Below are 21851 nucleotides of genomic sequence, written 5' to 3'. Positions count from 1 at the left end.
TTAAATGGCTAACTAACTGCCCAACAGGACTTCAGAATAAACATCCCTGGCTCTGCTTCTGGGTACCTTGATGTTGGTGGGATTAGCAAAAGCTGCCACTGTCATTGGTAGCTGCTTGGTTCCCTCAACCCTGGAATGCCGCAGCCAAAGGGAATTTGGGAAAGAGAATTAAATGGAATAGAATCAAAGCAGATCAGCCAGTCAATTAAGGGGAGTATGGGGGAGGAGAGATTGCCTACTATGTGCAAAGCTCATGCCTGTCTGAGAAGGAGGACAAATATAGATAAGGCACAGACCTACCCTCAAGGAACTTAGAATCTAATGGGGGTGAAATGGTTATAATACAAAGTAGAATAGTGGGTCCAGGCAAAATGCTATGATGAATTTAGGAACAAGGAGTCACTGTGAACTATATATATTGGAAAGTATTCAATAAGGAGGGGGCATTGGAGTTGGGACTTAGAGGAAGAGCGGAACTTTGACAGATAGAGATATCACTAAAGAGAGTTAATTGCAGGTATAGGGGACCTCATGAACAAAATCACAGAGATAGGAGATGGGGGATAAGAAAGTAGGAGAGACAGAATGAGATAGGACTAGAAAGGTAGACTGGAGAACAACTTACGAAGTCCTTGAGTGTCAGGATCAAAATTTTATTAGACAGTTGAGAACCATTGATGATTTTTGACCAAAGCAGTGGCATGGCCAGAGCAGTACAGTTTAGTTAGATTTCTTTGTCAGTGATAGGAAAAATGAATTTTGGATAGGAGTGATGGGAGTGAGGAAGACCTAGGTTCCCATCCAGCTTCAGACACCAACCACATGGCCCTAAGAAAGTCACTTAATTTCTCTAAGCCTCAGTTTCCTCATTTGTCAAATGATGACAATAATAGCATTTACCTCGTTGAGTTGTGATAGGAGATAGTCAAATGAACTAATGCATGTAAAAACACTTTGAAACCTTAAAGTGTTATGTAAATTAAGCTGTCATTTTCACTTTAGGTCTTTGATTATTTTATGGCTACCAGTGGAGCACTGCTGTCTTGCCACTTGCTATCTATAGTAGCGAGGAAGCATGTGGGGAATAGAGAGCTGACCTCAAAGCAAGGAAAAACTGGGTTTAAGACTTCCTGCGACACATATACTGGCTGTGTGATCCAAGGCGAGTCCCTTCACCTCTCACTTCTCTAGTAATCCTCTAAGACTATAAGTTGCAGAGGAGATGCTGATCTGCGTTAGAAGAGGGAATTTCTCCACCTGGCATTTTCCTATACCAATAAAATCACAGGTCCAATCCATATTCCTTCCTATTTATCAATCTCACCTTGACACACATTAAGAATATATGTCTTTATGTCCCTTCTTCAGCATAGATACTCATTGTTAATGTGCTGCGGCCAACTTTTCATTGCCTTTTGAGCCACCTGGAATTTTGATTCTCTTGAAACTGTGATATTTCATGATGATGCTGAGGGAGAATTATGAAGATGGTCTTTGGTGGCAGGCAGCAACTAACTCAGTAGGCTACCTCTTTCAAATATGTGTCATCTCCTGAGGCTATACATTCTTCATTTACTGTATTTCCCCCTTCTTGTGTGGATTGCCAGGCCAGTCTCTTCTGAGAATCCAAAGATCTCATCAGTAGGGTCTCACAGCATTCCTAGGCTATAGGGTTAATGGAATAAAAGATCTTCCCTGTCCAGTAATAGGCCTATGTGACCATATGTGTCTCTTTTTTTTCTGGAACAGGGGCTGTGTTTACAGGTCTAAAGGTGCACAGGTATTTCAACCACAGATGTCTCGCTGCTTTGAGCTCTAGTCCAGCTCACAGCTGTGATACACCCTGAGTCACATAGAGCCCATTGGGGGAGGAGTTTGCCTAAGAGGAACTTGTCTAAGGGAAAACTTGTTTACGAGAAGCTTGCTTGTAGGAGGGCTTTCACATCTTTTGGTACTAATTTAATTAGGCACTGAGTCAGGAGGGTTGTGATGCCCTCTAGCTGTGAGCCTAGTAGCTGAAAGTATAGATATAGAGACTCTAGATAGCTGTTGTAAAGGAGCTCCCAGCTTTGTGAACCCAATGTTCGTGCTCCCTAGTCTGGTGACTATGTGTCTGTTACTTTGTTCAGACAGTTGGAGCCCTGTCTGTTGGATCTCTGTGCTAGTTTCTCTGCTTGTATTTTCTCCATGTTCAGGTTGCTGACCTTTCCCCTGAACTAGTGAGTGACCATTACTTTCTTTACTTCTCTACTTGTATTTTCTCTTCATCCAGGGTGCTGACCTTTCCCCTGAACTAGTGAATGACTTATACATGTTTAATTAAAGCAAGACTGTTGACCCCTTTTAAGTTGTATCTCCTTTAGAAAAGCAGATCAAATGGCTAGCTAGGACATCCTGGGTATGCCAGAGTGCTTGCTGTTACATAGTCTTTGTGCCTTTAGCCCAGTGTCACTGACAAACTGTAGTATCTAGTTGAATTGACAACTGAGAATGAGTCAGAGATCACTGAGAATCACAAAAGAAGTCAAATAAAAGATAATATTTTCTCACTGTCTACTCCATACAGACATAACTGCCTTTCCACCCCACAAGAACTGCTAGCCACAACTAGGAGCTATCCAAATCTGAAGTTCATTTGATTCACCAAGGACAGTCTTAGCACTATACATACGAGTTCAAAACTTGATATATGCTCACCACAGTGAATGAGTCAAATTACATCTGAACTTTTTTTCTTCTTCTGATAAGTCATACCTTGCTTTAGTCATGGTTTTTTGAATTCTTGAAATATGTTTGAAACATATTTCCATGTTTGCCCCTTAGATTCTGTTGCTGCCACACTGCCAATCTGTTTTAAGGCAACTTTGATGCGTACATACACATTCACACTCACACAGACACACACACACACACATACACACACATTCTGGGCTGTGTGTATATATATGTATGTATGATATTAGCTACTCTGGCAACTCATTTTTTTCTATCCAGAAAGACCTCCTTCTTGCTTCTGGCCTCTTAGGAATTGGGATATTTCTACTCTGGATTATTTCACTAAGACTACATCTGCCTATCTGCCTGTCAGCACCATAGCCCAACCCACCACTAAAGAGACCTATCAGCGATAGCCCCTTCAGGTTCCTGAATGTAGCTAACCCCTAAGAAGGGTCAAGGAGAATGACACAGCCACTCAATCAATAAGCATTTCATAAGTGCTTTGTATGTGTCAGGTATTGATGATATAAAGAAAAGTAAGAAATAGTCTCTGCTCTCAAGGAGCTCCCATTCTAAAGATGGAGGCAACATTCAAACAGCTATGTACACATAGCATATATGCAGGATAAACTGGAGATTATTAACAGAGGGAAGGCACCAGCTTAATTAGTCAATTAATTAACCAACAGCAGCAGAATTAAGGGATGTCATGAAAGCTTCTTGCAGAAGGGAGGATTTTAGCTGGAACTTGAAGAAAGCCAAGGAAACCTGTAGGTGGAATGAGGAAGGAGAAAATTCCAGGTATGAATGACAACCAGTGAAGATGCCTGATGTTGGGGGATGGAGTGTTTTGTGTGAGGAACAGCAAGGAGGCCACTGTCATTATATCATAAAGTATATAGTAGAGAACAGCATATAAGAAGACTGGAAGGGTAGCAAATGGTTATTATGAAGGAGTTGAATGCCAATAGAGGATTATATAGTCCATCTTAGAGGTCACAAGGAATTACTGTGGTTTATTAAATGGGGAGAGAGGTGATATGGACAAACTTACTTTTTAAGAGGTTTAATTTGACTTAGGGTAAACTGATAGAGGGAGAGATCTGAGGCAGGGAGACTAACTATCAGTCTATTGCATTAGCCCAGCCATGAGGTGAGGAGGATGGTGGAAATATGGGGGCATATATGGGAGATGTTATGAAGGTAGAAACAATAGGACTTGGCAACTGGGTATGATTGGATGAGATAGATAGATAGATAGATAGATAGATAGATAGAGAGAGAGAGAGAGAGAGAGAGAGAGAGTAAGGAGTCAAGGGTTACATCTGGATTGTCAGTCTGGGTTACTGGGATGATGGTGGTGCCCTTGATTGTGTTCAGTTTTGGACATGATGGACTGAAGATGAACATGAGTTATGAGATATTGAATAAGGAACTGAATAGGTGGATATTGAAAAGGCATTTATTTTGTATTCAAGGAGGGTTAGCACCTCTGGTAAGAGGGCTTGCCAAGTCCTTACCAGGGCTGCTTACCTACCTTTGGTATCCACCTGGCACTCAACTTTCACTTCTGACTCCAAGAAACTGTAGCATGTGAAGCGTCCATACCCCAGTAAAACTGTCTTGGCAGACAAATTAAACCAGGTTGAGAGTAACTGATGGATCTCAAAATTATTGGTGAGTTGGGGGATGTCTACCCCATTCATGTGAAAACTTCCCCCAGCCTTAGAATAGGCACATGAGAACAATTTGTTTCAATAACCATGAAGGTGCCTGAGGCAGGCTCTGTGGAGCTCTTAGAGCTTGGTCAGACATAGAAGCCACCAAGGTCATCCACTGAATCCCAGGTCATTGCCAGTTGTCTTAACTTCTATCTTCCCACTGCACCTCAGTGATAACTCTGGAAGAGAGAGTAAGGCTGACAACTTTGTGCAACTCTGCCTCACCTAAATCAAAGTCATGCATGAATTAAGACATTACCCCATGATGTCAGTGGCCCTCTTAGAAAATGAAGGACAAATAACAAACAACAAGGAGATGTGAATTTGTAGTTTAGGAGAGAGGTTAGGGCTAGATAAGTAGATTTGAGAATTATAAGCCTACAAATGATAATTGAATCCAAGGAAGATGATGAAATCACCGAGCAAAATAAAATAGAAGAGGACAGAGCCTTGGGGAATGCCCAATGTTAGTAGATATGACTCGCATGAAGATCCAGCAAAGGAGGCTGAGGAGTGGTCAGAGAGGGAGGAAGAGAGCCAGGATAGAATGGTATCATGGAAACCCAGAAAGAAGAGAGTAAAGGAGAAGCAGGTGAATGACAGTGTCTAAGTCTACAGAGACATCAAGGATGATGAAGATGGGCAAAAGACAAGTAGATTTCATAAATAAGACATCATTGGCAACTGTGGATAGAGCAGATTTTATTGAAAGATGAATTTGGAAGCCAGTCTGTAGAGCGTTAAGAAGAGAGTAAGAGTAAAGGAAGGGGAGGTACCTATCATAGAAAATATTTTTAAGGAGTTTAGTTACAACAGGGAGGAGAGATATGGGGTGATAACTAAAAGGATGGATGGATCAAATGAAGATTTGAGGAGGGGAAACTGGGGAGACATGGCATCTTTGTAGGAGGCTGCCATGAAACAAGGAGAGATTACAGATAAATGACAGAGTAGGAATGATAGAGGGGACAATCTGCTTGAGAAACAGGATAGAACAGGATCACTTGTGCATGTAGAGAGGTTAGCCTTAGCAATAAGAAGGGCTACCTCTTCATATGAAATAATGGTGAAGGAGGAAATAGTGGCAGAAGGCAACTGGGTTGATGTGGGATGAGGAGGGGGTGAGAATTGGGAACACTTGGCCAATGGCCTCCATTTTTCAGTGGAATATGAGGCAAGGTTCTCCACTGAGAGGATGAAGGTAGGGAGGACCATGGGAGTTTTGAGAAGGAATGGAAAGGTTTGGAAAACCTCTGTGATCAGTGGGATAGTGAGTTAATTGGAGGTCCTTGACTTTTTTCAGTATCATAAACCTATTGGTGAGTTATGGGAGCATCTACCCCAAGCATGTGAAGACCCACTGACAGAAAGGGTAGATGGAAACAATTTATTCCAATGACCATGAAGGCCACTGAAGCAGGTGCTGTGGAGAACTTAGAGTTTGGTCAGATATTGGAGATGTCAAGGTCGTCTGCTGCATCCTAAGCCATTGCCAGTTGTCTTAACTTTTGTCTTCCCACTGGACTTCACTGATAACTCTGGAAGAGAGAGTAATGCTGACAACTTTGTGCAACTTTGCGTCACTTAAATCCAATTTTCATGCAGGTCAAAACATTATCCTGTGATTTCATTGCTCCTTTTCATAAACAAACCCAATGAATAACAAATGTTTTCGACAGAATATTTTTAAATGAATAAAATAACATACATGGGATTACAAAAGAAACTAATTATAATGAAATACAATTACAAAAATTAGAAAAAAAAACCCAAGTTCATGGACCTCAGGTTAAGAACCACACCACTCCCCACCACCCACTCACAATTAAGATGCTTAGTATTATTTGTATGAAGCATATTCTTTCTGCATGAAGGAAGAAATATAGTGCAGTGGAAAGATCCCTGCATTTGTAGCCCACTGGCCTGGGTTGGAATCTTCCTTCTTCCACTTACTCTGTGGCCTTGAATTATTCACTTAAATATTTCTGGCCCTTACTTTCCTTATCTTTAAAATTAGGAGGTTGAAATATATGGCCTCTAAAGTCCTTTCTACCTCCAAGCTCTAATTCTACGATTAAGCAAGCTCAGTTCTTTGCACTCAAAAGGGCATTGGCAATAGACTTCTGGGGCTTGGAGCGGAAAATTCCTCTGTGATCCTGGGCAAAGATTATCACATGCTTCTGCCAGATAACATACTAGCAGAAGGAAAATTGTCTTTTTCATGTTCCTGGCTCTATACATAGTCTATCCTATTTCTACTTTTTGGCACCTTGGGGCCGTTGGATTTGTGTAGGTTCAGTGCCTCAGCTGTGTTCCTGTGTATGTGGGAGGTAGACTTAGTCTCCACCAAATGAGACCCTCCAGATTTTACATGTGTCTGAGTGGTTACTTCCTTCTGCTCACTGTCTTTCCCTTTGGAGGAGTTCTTTTGAGAACTCCCCAGTCATGGCCTCCCACCCATCTAACCAATCTAACAGTAACTGCTTCTCTCCACATGCTTAATAGACCTCCTAAACCTTTTGGCATGGCCCTCCCCATTGCTAGATGTCACCATGAGGAAAAATTGATGCCCAGATAAAATTAAGGACTCGCTACTATCAGGCCAAAATTGGAGACAGCTCTTGAATTGCCCAAGCACGAATTCCAGGCTCTCTGCAGGGGATGTTTCTTTGTTGACCTACTGCATATGACCAACAGGATTTTTGCTTTAGAATAGAGTCACAACCATAGAATACAAAGAGGAAAACATCAGTGAAGATAGGAAACAGTGTTTTTTTTGGGGAGGAGGGATGTGAGGAGTGTTGCAGGTGGTAAGGATGAGGGGAGGAAGCAATTGGAGAATAGACCAGAAGGAGGTGAGGAGTTGGAAAATGGGGCATATTACAAAGCCTATCGTGTTGTTTATACTCAAAGCAAGGGATTTTTTTAATAGAAGTGGAGAGTCATCCACACAGTTGTCATTCTTAAAAATCTGATGAGTTTGTCAGTGTGAGTGAGTGTACCCTCCCCACCTCCAAGTCAAATTCAATTCTGTTGGAAGCACATTTGATTGGACAAATCTCTTTAGCCATGCTAATTACATGGGGAAGTCTAATGTTTGAGCTGCCCAGCCGTTTTCCACTGGGTTAATATGAGTAGGATATAATAAAAAACTAAGTTTCAGCTAACGACCTTTCCTCCTTTTTTCCATACTAGTTTTCACTGTGTGATTTCTGACTTTGGTGTCAGACTCCACAGAGAAGCTGTCTGGAAGTTAAGGGCAATAAAAACAGGCATAATCAATTTTTATAAGGCAGGCAGCAGTGACGACTTAATTGCTACCCTGCTGAAGTCTGTGGCCCTTATGCTAAATTGTTGGGAAAAAAAATAGTTATTGTAAGTTATCAGAACTTTGACCAGTTCTTGGGGTTTTTTTAAGTCTCACCAGCAGTTTGAGTGTACCTATGATTAAGAATAGCAAAGTTCGTGACCAATTTAAAACACAAGATTTCATGAGCCAGGTGGGAGCTGGGGTGCCACTGTGGCTGGAGGTGGACTGGATGAAGGGAAATATAGACTATACGCATAATGGCAACAATCAGTCTAACTTGGTAGTAGGCTAGAAACTACAGCGTTTTAAATGGAGTATTGTACTGCCTGTCATGATGACATTCAATTAAGTGATATACTATGATTATTTCTCACCCTATGTGATTTAACAAAAACATTATTGAAATTAGGAAAAACCATTCTAAACACAAGCAAAAAAAATCTTTGATTGGAGTTATAATGGCGTCTTTCAGAGGACTTTGACAGGTAAATTATGAACATTTATAGCTAAACTTTGGAATATAATATTAATTTGAAATAAGTTCAGACTATCTATGAGGATTTTATTTTTCCACATGGGTCTGAAACTCTCATCATAGGCATCTGGAAGAGGGAAAAAGTTGCCCTTTAGAAGATGCTAATAATTTTAGGATATTTTGGAGAGGGGGGGAGGCAATGGGGTTAAGTGACTTGCCCAGGGTCACATAGTAAGTGTCTAAGGCCAAATTCGAACTCAGGTCATCCTGACTTCAGAGTCAGGGCTCTATCCACTGTGTAACCTAGCTGCCCCTGAGATGTTCTGAATAAAAGGTAGTAATATACATAGAAGGTGTCCCTTGTTATAGTAAAGTATTGGACTTACAAGCAGCAAGACTTGTATTCAAATCCCACTTCTGACCCTATGCTGTCAGACCATGGGCAAGTTGCTTGATTTCCATATGCCTAGCAGTCTTGTCGGCTTTAACTACTGAATCATAGACCGGCATCTGCTTTGTTAGAAAACGTCTCCTAACTTGACAAAAATCACGGGTTATTTTAATAATGGTGGCACTGGTCCTGGAGTGAGAAAGACTCCTCTTCATCATTTCAAATCAGACCTCAGATAATTACTAGCTGTGTGACCCTGGGCAAATCACCTAACCCTATTTGCCTCAGTTTCCTCATCTGTAAAATGGACTGGAGAAGGAAATGGCAAACCACTCCCGTATCTTTGCCACAAAAACCCCAAATGGGGTCATGAAAACTTGGACATGACTGAAAAATGGCCGAATCACTAATTGAACCTCCTTGAGGGATACAAATAACCCTTCAGAGAATGTAAGCCCTTTGAAAGTAGGGGTTGCTTCATTCTTTGTATTTGTGCTCCCCCCCTCCTCATACTTCCAAAAGAAGCTGGCGTATGGTAGGCCCTTAATAAATGCTTGTTGATGGACTGATTATAAAGGAGGCTATCCATCAGATACAAGCCACACGCTCTCCCCTTTAGAGCCAGAGCCCCATTCTGGTTAGATAGTAGATAAATGTCTCTCAGAGTACTGGTTCTCTGTCAACTGTGGTCTGATTAACTTGACAAGATTCGGGTGGGGCTGAATGGCTGCAAAATTCTCTGAACCTAATATCATTTATACACCAGTGTCTGGGAATGGGTGTGGACAATTTCAGCTTTAGCAACAGGCTATGTGCTTCCATTTTGTGGTGGTCTGGAATGTAAACTAACTGTGGAGAAATTAAACCAACTGAAAATAAGCACTACCTCATCTGTGGGTGGCTGAATGTTTTTTTACCTTGTTGGAAGTGTCCTTGGCTTTTGTTATCTAGCTGTACTATTATGTGGTACTGGGTGCCCTTTAAGTGACGAATAGGACCTTGGTATGCGGCCTTCATGACCAATAGCTCTCTCTCCCAATTTATGTAGTTTTTGCCCCTCTGTTATAGATAGCTTCAGAGGAAAAAAAAATGTATACAGGAGTAAGGCACATTGAGTGACAATTTTGAAGAGCCTAACTCCCTGACCTGGCCACATGAGAGGCATCTCTTCCCATAACAAAGGGCTTTTGGATCTATTAAGTACTAGGGCTGTGGTGAACTGTCCTCCTAATACTCTAAGAGCTTCCCCCTCTCATAAGACCACAGATTTAAAACTTAAAAAAGATTGCAGAGATCACCTAATCTTACCCCCATTAGAAGGTAATGCTCTTGTCTTTCTACTTATATTTGTATTCCACGTGCCTAGCATAGTGTCTGGTATATAGTAGGTGCTTAATAAATGTCTGGTCTCTTCCTCCCTTCCCCTATTTGAAGTGGAATATCCTCTTTAGACCACTAAGTGCCACTGGGGATGATACAGTGCCCTGACCTGGAGTCAGGAATGCTTGAATTTAAATCCAGCCTCAGACACTTATTAGCTGTATGCCTCAGTTTCTTCAACTGTAAAATGGAGATAACACCCATCTTACAGGGTTGTTGTGTGGATCAAATGAGATAATATTTGCAAAGTGCTAACACAGTACCTCATTCATCATAGATGCTTAAGTGTTTGTTGACTTGTCACCCTTATTTTATATATTAGAAAACTGAAGCCCAGAGAGAAGTGACTTGTCCAGGGTTACATGAGTAGCGAATGGTAGATCTGGGATTAGAACCCAGACCTCCTGGCTCCAAATCCATGACTGTTTTCACTATACCACATTATCTCCTTAGAGACAGTAATGCAATATAACATTGGGTCTTTGGGGCTTGGTTAAAAAAAATTAAGAAGAGCATGGTCAGGGTAGAAAACTCTGGATAAAAGTGACCTTCATAACTGTGAACTTCAGAAATTCTTGAATTTCCTTTTTATCATGGGCACACCTCCCTGTAGCACTGTTTCCTCCACATTTTGAGGGTTCATTTGTGCCCCCACCAGCACCTGACCCCATAAGTTCTGATTCTCTTCACTTGAATTTGCATTTCTCCAGTTTCTTTATTTTATCAATTTATTTTAAACTTAAATGTATAATAAGAAAAGAAAGAGAAACATATTATAAAATTAAATACTAAAACATATTACAAAATAAGAAAAGAAAAAAAAGCATTGCCATAGGTGCAGCAGAATGTAAGAGAGGATTCAAAATAAACAGCAATAAATTTCCATTTCGAGAAAGCCTATATAATAAATACTACACCTTGTGTTCAGAGCTGTCCATCTTTTCTTTGCTTTCTTGTCAGTTCTCATTTATTCTCTGCTGTGCACTTTTTACTTTGTTCTTTTTTGCCCCTTTCTTCCCCACCCCCCAGAAAGGCTACAATTAAGCACAGTGTATGTATATATACACACACATACATATACACATGTATGTATGTATGCATACATATGTACACATATGTATACACATGTGCATATACAGAGCTATACGTGCAAACATATACATATATAAATACATATATACACATACATGGATATACTTAGATTTCTATAATTATACGTTTATGTAGACATATATATTCATATGCATCTATATAATACCGTACTATACTCGTCTGCCCTCTGTTTCTCTGACGCTGGATAACCTCTTCCTTGATAAGTTCAAATCTTTCCATATTTTTCTAAGTTCACCAACTTATCGTCTATGCCACAGTAATATTCCAACCTCAGACTGTCTAGTCATTTTAAATAGTCTAGCATTTCTCCAGTGTACTAAACCCATGATTGTGTAGCAGGCTGGTTTTTACCATGACAGCATGCCAGCTAGGGCCCTAGGAGGAGATCAGAATGACCAAAAAGTACTTTCCTACATCCTCTCCCTCCCCCACATCCAGCAGGTCCTGAGATGCAATGAAATGCTGATAAACCGCAGGATCATTACTCAGTCCAAATGGTATGTCCCTAGACTCAAATTATCTCTGAGAGGCCTTAAAAGTCATCTTCTATTCATTCCCTTCCTAAATCTGAATAAGGTTGTAGGTCCCCTGCAGATCCAAGCTAGTGAATGGGACTGCCTGGTGGAGCCACTCCAAAAGGTCAGGGATAAGTGGTAGGAAGACTAGTGATCTTACACTGTAATGACAGAGAGGGCTTGGATGGCAGAGCTTTAGCTCCCTAATTCTTTCCCACAAATAATACAGGGGTCCCAGGAGGGTAGTTACAGGGACTGGTAAACTCAGCTGCAAATTTCTTTTCTGAAATTCTTGCAGAGTTTTTTTTTCCTTCCCATATTAGGACTAGTCAGGGGACAAATGCAGCTGGAGGGTGTCCTGGCCCTGAGGAGGGTCCTTTATTTTTCACAAGTGAGAGACTCAGAGTCTGATAGTTCTATTAAATAATCTCTTTCACTAAGCAGAGGTGTATATGAACATTAATTTTCTCCTATCAAGGTATACTTTGTGATACAAGATAAAAACTCAAAGGGAAGCCCCAAAACCAGTACCTAGAGCCCTTTCAGGCCCACATCTAATTTCAGGTCAATCTTTCTGTCAAGGAATTGGCCCAAACTGCTCTGGGTTTTTGTCATAGTTTGCTAGCCGCTAATAAAGGGGCTGGAGTGTTGTTCTGTCATTCTTCAGTCATGTCCCACTCTTCATAACCCCATTTGGGGTTTACTTGGCGAAGATACTGCAGGCTTTTCCATTTCCTTCTCCAGTTCATTTTACAGGTGAAGAAACTGAGGCAAACAGGGCCATACAACTAATAAGGGTCTGAGGCTGGATTTGAACTCAGGAAGAGGAGTCTTCCTGACTCCATTCTGGGATGTCTATTCACTGGGCCACCTAGCTGCCCATAGAGAAGCTGCAGTACCTCAGACTAAAATAAACACACCAGCTTAGGATAAGGGAAAGGTGGAGGTAGGAGGAGGTAGAATGTATTAACTCAATCTGATTGACATTGAAGATGTCTACGTTTTGCTGAAGTCTTGGAGTCTGAAGCAGTTGTTTTGTATTTACCACCAGGTGGCCCAGGGGATAAAATGCTGGCCTTGAAGTGAAGAGAGAACTGAGTTCAAATCCTGACTCAGACACTTACTAGCTTCCTGAACTGTTTGCCTTCGTTTCTTCAACTGTATGGTGGGAATAATAAGAGCCCCTACTCCACAGGTTGTGTTCACTTGTATCTCTGCTTAATAAAAATGATTATTTAATAGAACCATCAGACTCTGAGTCTTCTACTGCTGACAGATAAAGGAATCTTCAGTCCCAGGACACCCTCTAGTTATATTTATCCCCTAACTAGTCGAGATGAAAGAAAGAAAGAAAGAAAGAAAGAAAGAAAGAAAGAAAGAAAGAAAGAAAGAAAGAAAGGAAGAGAGAAAGAAGGAAGGAAGGAAGGAAAGAAGGAAGGAAAGAAGGAAGGAAGAAAGGAAGGAAAGAAGGAAGGAAGAAAGGAAGGAAGGAAGGAAGGAAGGAAGGAAGGAAGGGAAGAAGGAGGGGAAGAAGGAGGGAGGGAAGGAAGGAAGGAAGGAAGGAAGGAAGGAAAAAAGAAAGAAGGAAAGAAGGAAAGAAAGAAAGAAGGAAAGAAAGAGAAAAGAAAGAAAGAAGAAAGAAAGCTAAGAATTCCTGAAAAGAAATCTGCAGTGGTGTTCACCAGACTTGGGCTATTGATGCAGCTCCTAATGATCAAGCTGGGAAAGCCAGCTCATGAGGAGACAAGAGTTGTTCTTCCTTCAGACCTCTGAATAGCCGACCAGCATGGTCAGTACTGAGACAGGTAAACTAAGCCCAACTGAATCAATGCTGTGTCATTGCTAAATTGTCTTTCTTTGCTATGGCTAAATGAACTTCCTCTAAAAAGATTCTTTGATAGTATACATTTGGTTCTAATTCTGGACCTGACATACCAGACAAGCCTTAATAAGGCCTGACCTATAAAACCACAAAACCGTGACATTTCTTTGCCTCTTAGTCTTGGTAAAATTCAGTATAAACATGCCTCCTCTGCATTGTTCTGGGCCTCTTGAGCAGAGGTCAGTTTGTGAGGAAGAAATTGTTACAGCCCTCAAGGGGCTTTAATATTGTCCTGGCTTTGTTATTAAGTCTAGTTTCGGTTTTCAATTGTAGCTGGGGTGAAGAATTTGCCAGCCACACACCTGTAATTATAATTGCAGACCCCAAATCTTGTAAGGATCATGGCTAGGTAGGGTCGGTGACCCTGTCCTACCCAGGGATGTGTGTATAGGGAAGGAGTAGGGATGTCTTGAGGGTTGGGGAAGAGTTTCCAATGAAAATTCCTTTGCAGTTAATACCTGTGTAAGAATGCTGTGTAATAAATGAGAACCACTAACCACGTGAACAAGTCTATGAATTGGTAAGAGGCAGAGGTGGGAAGGAATATTAAAACCAGAAATTCATACCTGCTTCAAAGAGCAAGTATGGAATTTTATTTTGTATTCATTTTATTTTGCCAGGTGACAAATGAGAAATGGAGCTAGGCAAATTCTGTTTATTTTGATACATTCACATTTTGACACCTGACATGTGCCTTCTAGCCTTGTTTTCTTAACTTGCCCCAGATACTACCACCAACTGGAGAGCTCCCCTTGATGTCCCTGTTTTCATTAACCTTCATTAAAACAACCTTCAGAGTCCTCTAATGTTATTTATTTCCAGAAAATAGAAACATATCACTATATAACAATTCCAGCAAGCTGTCTGTTAATCAGACTCTTCAAAATCACTTTCCTAGAGGGTAGGGACTGCCTTTTTCTTCTTTTTATGTCCCAGTGCTTCTCATAGTACCTGACACTACAAATATTTATTAATTGATTGATTAGAGCCATATCCAGTTGCTAATTACAACAGCTAACCTTTATATAGTACTTTGAGAGCAGCTAGATTGCTCAGTGGTTAAAGCGCTAGACCTGGAGTCAGGAAGATCTGAGTACAAATCTGAACTTGGACACTTATTTGCTAGCTGTATGACATTGGTAAGCTTGCTGTCATCCACTGGAGAAGGAAATGGCAAGCCATTCCAGTATCTTTGCCAAGAAAACCTTGGGGACAGTAGGGCCCAAGGAGTCATGGAGGGTCAGATTGAACTGAATGACTGAACAACACATATTGTGCTTGTAATGGCAATGTAAATTTGAAGATCTTTCGCACCCATTAATAGGCCCATGTGACCTGCTTATATCACAGGAAGCCTAAGTCACATGTGGTGGGAGGAGCTTGCTGAAGAAAAGGAACAGGAAAGGGTGGAGCAGGAAATGCTCACAGCAGTTAGAACTGAGGGAGAGAGAGGAGGTGGTCTAGCTGTGCTGTGAGTGTGTTTGTGGGAAGTCCCCAGCAGGGGGGAAGACTAATGGGATGGCGAGGCTCCATGCTGTGATATTGTGTTTTAAGTTCTTTGCTGTTATGATGAAGTGGGTTTACTGGTTTTGAAGTTGGTTCCTGTTTGGATGGGTTGGACTTATTGGTTTTAGGATCTGGTCTTCTAGTGTCTGAATAAATGTTTTACTTCTTCTGCCTTCTATGTGGAGAGTCTCTTATATTTTGCGATGCAGAACTATATGGACTTATTCACGATTATCGTAAATGTTGTGACTATTGCCTTCCTAATATAGTGCTTTAAGGCTTTCAAAGAATTTTCCACACATTGTCCCATTTGATTCTCACAACAACCCTCTGGAGTAAGTAATTACTTTTCTTTAAAAAAAAGTATATGTATATACATATACGTATAAATTCTATCTAAAATGTAAAATATTATTATTTTGTATAAATTATAAATATATTATACAATTAATATATTAATAATATGCATAAATATAATAAAAATAACAATAAGATAGGAATTGGATCTGTGACTTCATTGGTATAAGGAATACTCATGTGGGGAAACTCCTTCGATCATTGTAAGTCAGAACTTTCACTACACTTATTATAATTATTAAATAATTATTTACAATTATTATTAGTATTAGAGATTTGTCTAGGTATTATTGTCAAACTCAGATAGAAAGAAATGCAACTAAATGATGCATAAGGGTTCCTGTGTGCTAGATATTAACTTAATTTTAATATTATTTATATTTTATTATATTTTTATTCATTTTGTTAAATATTCCCCAACTACATTTTAATCTGTTTTGAGAGCTCTGGGTTTAGTAAGTCTCGTGCCACCAAGGGCTGGGTGTTTGACATCTCTGGCCTAGAGCACTGAGGGGCTCAGTTATTTGCCCATGGCCATACAGCTAGTATGTATCATTCTGGCTCTCCATCCACCATGCCATGATGCTTCCCATGCTGATGATAAGTATCTAGAATTTATAGGTCACTTTCAGGTTTGCAAAGTGCTTAACAGCTTATGTCATTTCTTTAAACATCAACTCTGTGGGATCAGTTCTACAGATAAATCTGTTTTACAGATGATCAAACTGAGACTCAGAATTTACATTGCTAGAAAAGTATCAGAGACAGTATTTGAACCTATGTCTCTCTTTACTCAAAGCCCAGTGCCCTTTTATATTATACTGCACTTCCTCTCCATTATTTTCAAGTTTGGCTTTACCTTGTTAATAACTGTTTAGGTGTAATAATTGTCCATCATTTTTGCCAGAATGGATATTGTATTAGGTATCAATAAGTAGGCAAAGGATATGTAGACCTTTGCTCACTGTTTATTGTCATTTATTGCTCATCTATTGCCAGAGAACCACTCTGTACAAAGTCCTATCCTAGAAAAGACTGCAGAATAAATACAGTTTTCCCTTCCACATAGAGGAGGTTAGGGGTATGGCAGCCCTGTGATCTGGAGAATCTGCATAAAATTTTTTGGCCCTCCCTTCGTACCAGAGAAGTTTGAATTATTATGGTATTAAAAGATAAAATATGTTGATATTATGTAATACTATACATATATTTTATGCTTTTCTGAGTTTCTAAACTTTTTCTGTGTCATCTTCTGGTCTTTGCGCGTCATCTGCAGCTTCCACAAAACTCCCCCAAAATTCCCATTCAATTTCCTACACTGACCCATGATATATCAAAACCACAATGGGGAAAGTCGCCACGTGGAAGGGATAGCTTCACTGAATCAGAATTTGAGAGGCGGGAGGCACCTTCAGCAGCCAGCTCTCCTACCCCATCTAGTTCCTTCATCTAATCGAGGAAACTAAAAACAACAGCCACAACAAAACAAAAACCCTACAAAAATGGTAGTGATAATAGCTAGCATTTATGTAGCACTTTATATAGGTTTGCATAGCACTTAGCAAATAATTATGTCATTTGATCATCGTAGCACCCCTAGAGGGAAGGTGCTATAGTTATCTTCATTTTGCAGATGAAGAAACTGAGGCAGGCAGACATTAAGTGACTTGAATAGAGTCACACAGTCAGCAAGTGTTAGGGACTGGCTTTGGAATTCAGGTCTTTCTGCTTTCAGGACCAATGCTCTGTCCACTGTGCCACTAATCTTCAATGCACTGACTCCTAATAAAAATAATTCTGATATGGCCTCTTCTCAAGGGGTCCTTCTCAATGGACAATGCTAATAAAGTTCAACTTTGGTGTCATTTACTTAATTAGACATTGAAAGGAGTCTCCGAGGGAGACTACATATCATCGGACTGTCTCCTTTGGGCAGGACTAGGGCATAGTTACTTCTGGGTCTATTTGTGTATCTTCCCTGTGCCACCCCCTCAATAGGCCATAGGAACCCTTTGCACTGAATGGGGAAGCGTGTCTGGATGCCAGTGATCTGCCACTTGCCGCCATTCAGACAATTCCTTCCTTGGCTTTCCTTGCTCATGGCTGCCCCAGAGTACACTATTACTTATCCTCTTTCTCCTACCAATTAAGCTCAAAGATAAGCAAAAGAGGTTAATGTGAGATTCAGAGGGACCCATTGCAATATTTAAAAAAAAAGTTCTAATATTAGGTAGTTTTAGTGCTATTGGGCATTCAATTAAAGAGCCTCAAGTGTTTAATTTAGATTATTCCATAGGACAGGTATTGTTTGTTAATTAGTTAATTAAATAACAAATGATTATTGAAAACATGCATCAGGATTAAACACTCCGAAAGAGATAAAGATATCTCCAAGGCAATTAGCTCACTGTAATTTTAATGATAAATGTGTAATTAGACTCTTATTTTAAATAGATTATGTGGAGTGGTATTCACAAGCATTAAACTGGCATGTAACAAGATATTTACTTATATAATGAGCAAAATATAATTTTAATTCTTATTAAGCATCAGCCAGTGTGCATTTAATTGATACCTAATTTGCTAAAAGCAAAATTCCTTACAAGTATTATGTACTTATGAGAAGAATATAACCCATTAAAAGCTTATATAACTAAATTAATTACACTGCAATTTGATTTATCTCCAAGCATGCTTACTTTTTACTTCCAAGACAATTAACATGAAATATAAAGACTTTAAATGCATTCTATCTTACAACCAACATTTATACATTTATGTGCCTAAGCCTTAGTTGATTGCTACTGAATCATATAACAAAAAAGCCCTTTCTCCCCTTTTAGTGCCCACTAAATAAGGAATAGATTAATTTACATCAGGGTCAGAAAAATAAAAATAATACACATATACATATATGTTTGTGTATGTAAATAGTTATATATACAGAGCATTCCAAAAGTCTTAGTAAAGTTTTAAGCTATTAAAGATTTTTGGGACATCCTATGTGTATTTTTATATATTTGTACATATATCATTATATATGTATATAATGATCATACTGCCTACCTCAGAGTTGTAATCTGCAAACCTTAAAGAGCTCTAAAATGTGCGTGTAGATGCATACATAACACATTATGAGGTTATTGTATACAATAAGGTTATTATATGGTATTTTACATATGTAAGGTTTTTAATACATTTGTGTATGTATACCTACATATGTGTATGTGTTCTTTAAGGTTTATAGAGTACAATGATCCTGTGAAGTAGGTAATACAAGTATAATAACCTCCATTTTATGAGTAAAGAAACTGAGGTTCAGAAAGTTCAAAGGACTTATCTAGGATCACATAGCTAGCTAGTAAGTATCTGAGATACGATTTGAACCCAGGTCTTCATGATTCTAGTTGTAACGTCCCATCCACTTTGACATGTTAACTCTGTCCGCAGCCAGGGGTAGGGACGCTGCAGCCTCGAGGCCACACTTGACCCTCTAGGTCCTCAAGTGCAGCCCTAGAGAGTCACATGTGGCCTCAAAGCCTCTCTGGACACCATACTAGGACACCCAACCTCCTCTATTCTAGCTAGCACCCTCCCAATGAATTGTAGTTGTGTATAACTACCATGGCATGCAAATTAAATGGGCCAAAATAAAGCAATTAAATTTGTTGATAAGCCTTACCACTTTTAACGTGCTATATGTCCTTTTTCTATAATCACTTATTTTTATAAGAACTGACATTAAGTTCAGAAGATTTTGACAAATTTTTTATTCTTTATCATATAACCACATTTTATTGTGTTGCCATGCCATTGATAGACTCCATTTGTCCAAGTCTAGACTTGATTATATGTGTGTGTACATATGTATATATGTATGTATATATATATATATGTAAGACATATATAAACTTATATGGTTATAATGGACCTTTGTAGATATCATTGTAATATATATTATGTAATGGACCTTACGGCAAGTTTCAAGGCTGATGAAGCACGTTTATCTCCATTTCTCAAATTAATTCTTCATGTTCATGTTGTGTTTTGCAGTACAAGTTTGCATTGTTCTACTCCATCTCCTTTTGGGAATTTCCATAATTCTGGAATAATTCTGATTCTCAGTATAACAATATATCTGAATGAATTCATCTTTATTTCAATGGGGACAAGACTTCTAGGATCATTGGAAGTAAAAGAAAATTGGTAGACATTTTACAGAATCATCAAAGTACCCAGCTCACCAGATCACATAGGCTTACCTAGAGTTCTTCTGACAATGGTTTTTCATATATTCTTGAGTAAAATATTAAGTTTTATCAGTAAAAAGGTTTACCTTTTTCCAGTTTTCAGCAATAGCCTTTCTACTATCTCATCCATGGTTAGCATATTCTTTTCTTCATAGCATGCTTTCTGCTAATCTTCTTATGAAACAAAGGAGGAAGGGAAGAAACATAAAAAGAGAACTATTAATGTTATCCCTTCAGTGGCCTCTGTGGTGAATGGGATGAGATGCTAAACAAATTAATTTCGATCCTTTCAACAAACACATATGGAACACATATTAAGAACAAGGCACTAGGTTGCCTCTGGGAAAACAAAGGCAAGCAATCTGCAATTGCATAGTTCCTGACCCCAGTGAGGTTGTAATCTTTCAGAACAGAATCTACTAAAACATTTGCAAAAATGAATATAGTGCAAAGTTGAAGAAGATAAGTACAAAGACAAGACACAGACAAAATACTCTAAAAACTTAAAATGAGAAATTGCAGTGAGAAAAATCAGTGAAGGTAAAAGTAGTAAGAAAGTAGATTAGGCACGATGTGAATTTTTCAAAGCTCCCTATTGACTAGAACTATCTAAAAGTGAACTGGAAGGCTTGGAGAGGCATTAGACTTAATTTGTTTAATCTATCCATACTGGAAAGAATGGATTGGAGTATAGGGTATGGGATAAAACTAGTGGGTAGAAGATACCCCTTAGGGGCTATTGCAATAATCAAGGGGAGGAATAACGAAAGATAGAAATAAGATGGTCTAGGAAGACCTTTCTTACAAAAGAGACTGAATATACAATATGGTAGCTGATGATAGACCTAAATATGAGAGTGAAGCCATCAGAGGTGCCTGTCCTTTTCTAAAGAGATTGAACATTGATACATTTTATGCTGTCAGCATGCTGTTGATGAAGAGTACCTCATAAGACCGTTATTTGTTAGTGTGATGGAATGTGCCACAAGCCTTGTAATGGTTAGAGCTGATTGAAAGATCTTTTACCTATTGCTGAAATTGAACATGAAGTGACATAAACTACTGAAATATCTGCTATTTTAGTAAGATTAACTTTAAAATAATATCAGAATGGGCTGATGACGTTGCACGAGTAGATGAGAGTGCAAGCCATAAATCATTATTGCATGGTTCTCCACATGCCTATGGAGAAAACTCTGTGTGTGTGTGTGTGTGTGTGTCTGTGTGTGCGTGTGTGTGTGTGTGTGTGTGTCTGTGTGTGTGTGTCTGTGTGTGTGTGTCGTGTGTGTGTGTGTGTGTCTTAGAATGAATTATCCCTATCTAACCCAGGAGAAATTTATAGGCCCAATCCCATTGATTTGCCCCTCCTCAGGCAGCCTGGTTTCAGGGGCTCACCATATTTGTGCTGGACTTACTGAGGACACCCAATCCGCTTAGCTGACTTACTCAGAACTTCAGAGATCAAGTGATACATCAGCCTCAGTGTCCCCAATAAAAAGGACCATAGGTGTTTGGCCCCATGCCTGCTTCTCTTTGTGTCAATAGGATTAATTTCTGTTTTGTGACTGAGGGGGTTGACCTTATTCGTAGCTGCCTATAAGTTATGATTTCAGTGGGATGGAGAAGGTACTCCTTCTTCTTTCTTCTCCTCAACAACAAAAACTCATCAGCTGGCTAATGCCTGAAATTTGTACTGAGAAATACATTCCTTTTGCTCAAGGCTACTAATAGGTTCCAGACACCCCTGGGAGAGGCAACACAATGAGTTATTTATACTTAGCATGAATTCATTTGTCAGACTCTCCTGAAAGCAGGTTTTAGAGAAAGGGAAGGACAGGGAGAATATGAGAACAGACATTTGAGATAAAAGTAGTACCATCCCCCCCCCCCAAAAAAAGGAAAGGACACAAGAAAGAGAGATTGGAGACACCAAACATCTTCTTGCTTCATAATTTTGTTGGATTGACCCTATGGGACAAGATGAAGGGGCATTTAAGCAGCTGTGCCCCTCTGCTTCGTCTCATTTCCAAAGATAGTCTTTGTCTTTATAATGCCTTCTATTACAGGTTCAAAACATGCCAGTGCTTCTGTGATCTGCACTTCTCACCCAAATAGCCACTTGTAGTTGTTCCTTCCCTTTACAATTATCTCCTTCATTCTACACCCCTCTTTCAGTCACCTCTTTGTGCTCATCATCTTCATGGAATACAATGAGTCTGCTTGACTGTTGGTG

This window comes from Trichosurus vulpecula, chromosome 9, assembly GCF_011100635.1.
Source record: "Trichosurus vulpecula isolate mTriVul1 chromosome 9, mTriVul1.pri, whole genome shotgun sequence".
Lineage (NCBI taxonomy): Eukaryota > Metazoa > Chordata > Mammalia > Diprotodontia > Phalangeridae > Trichosurus > Trichosurus vulpecula.
Note: the sequence above shows the minus strand (reverse complement) of the source record.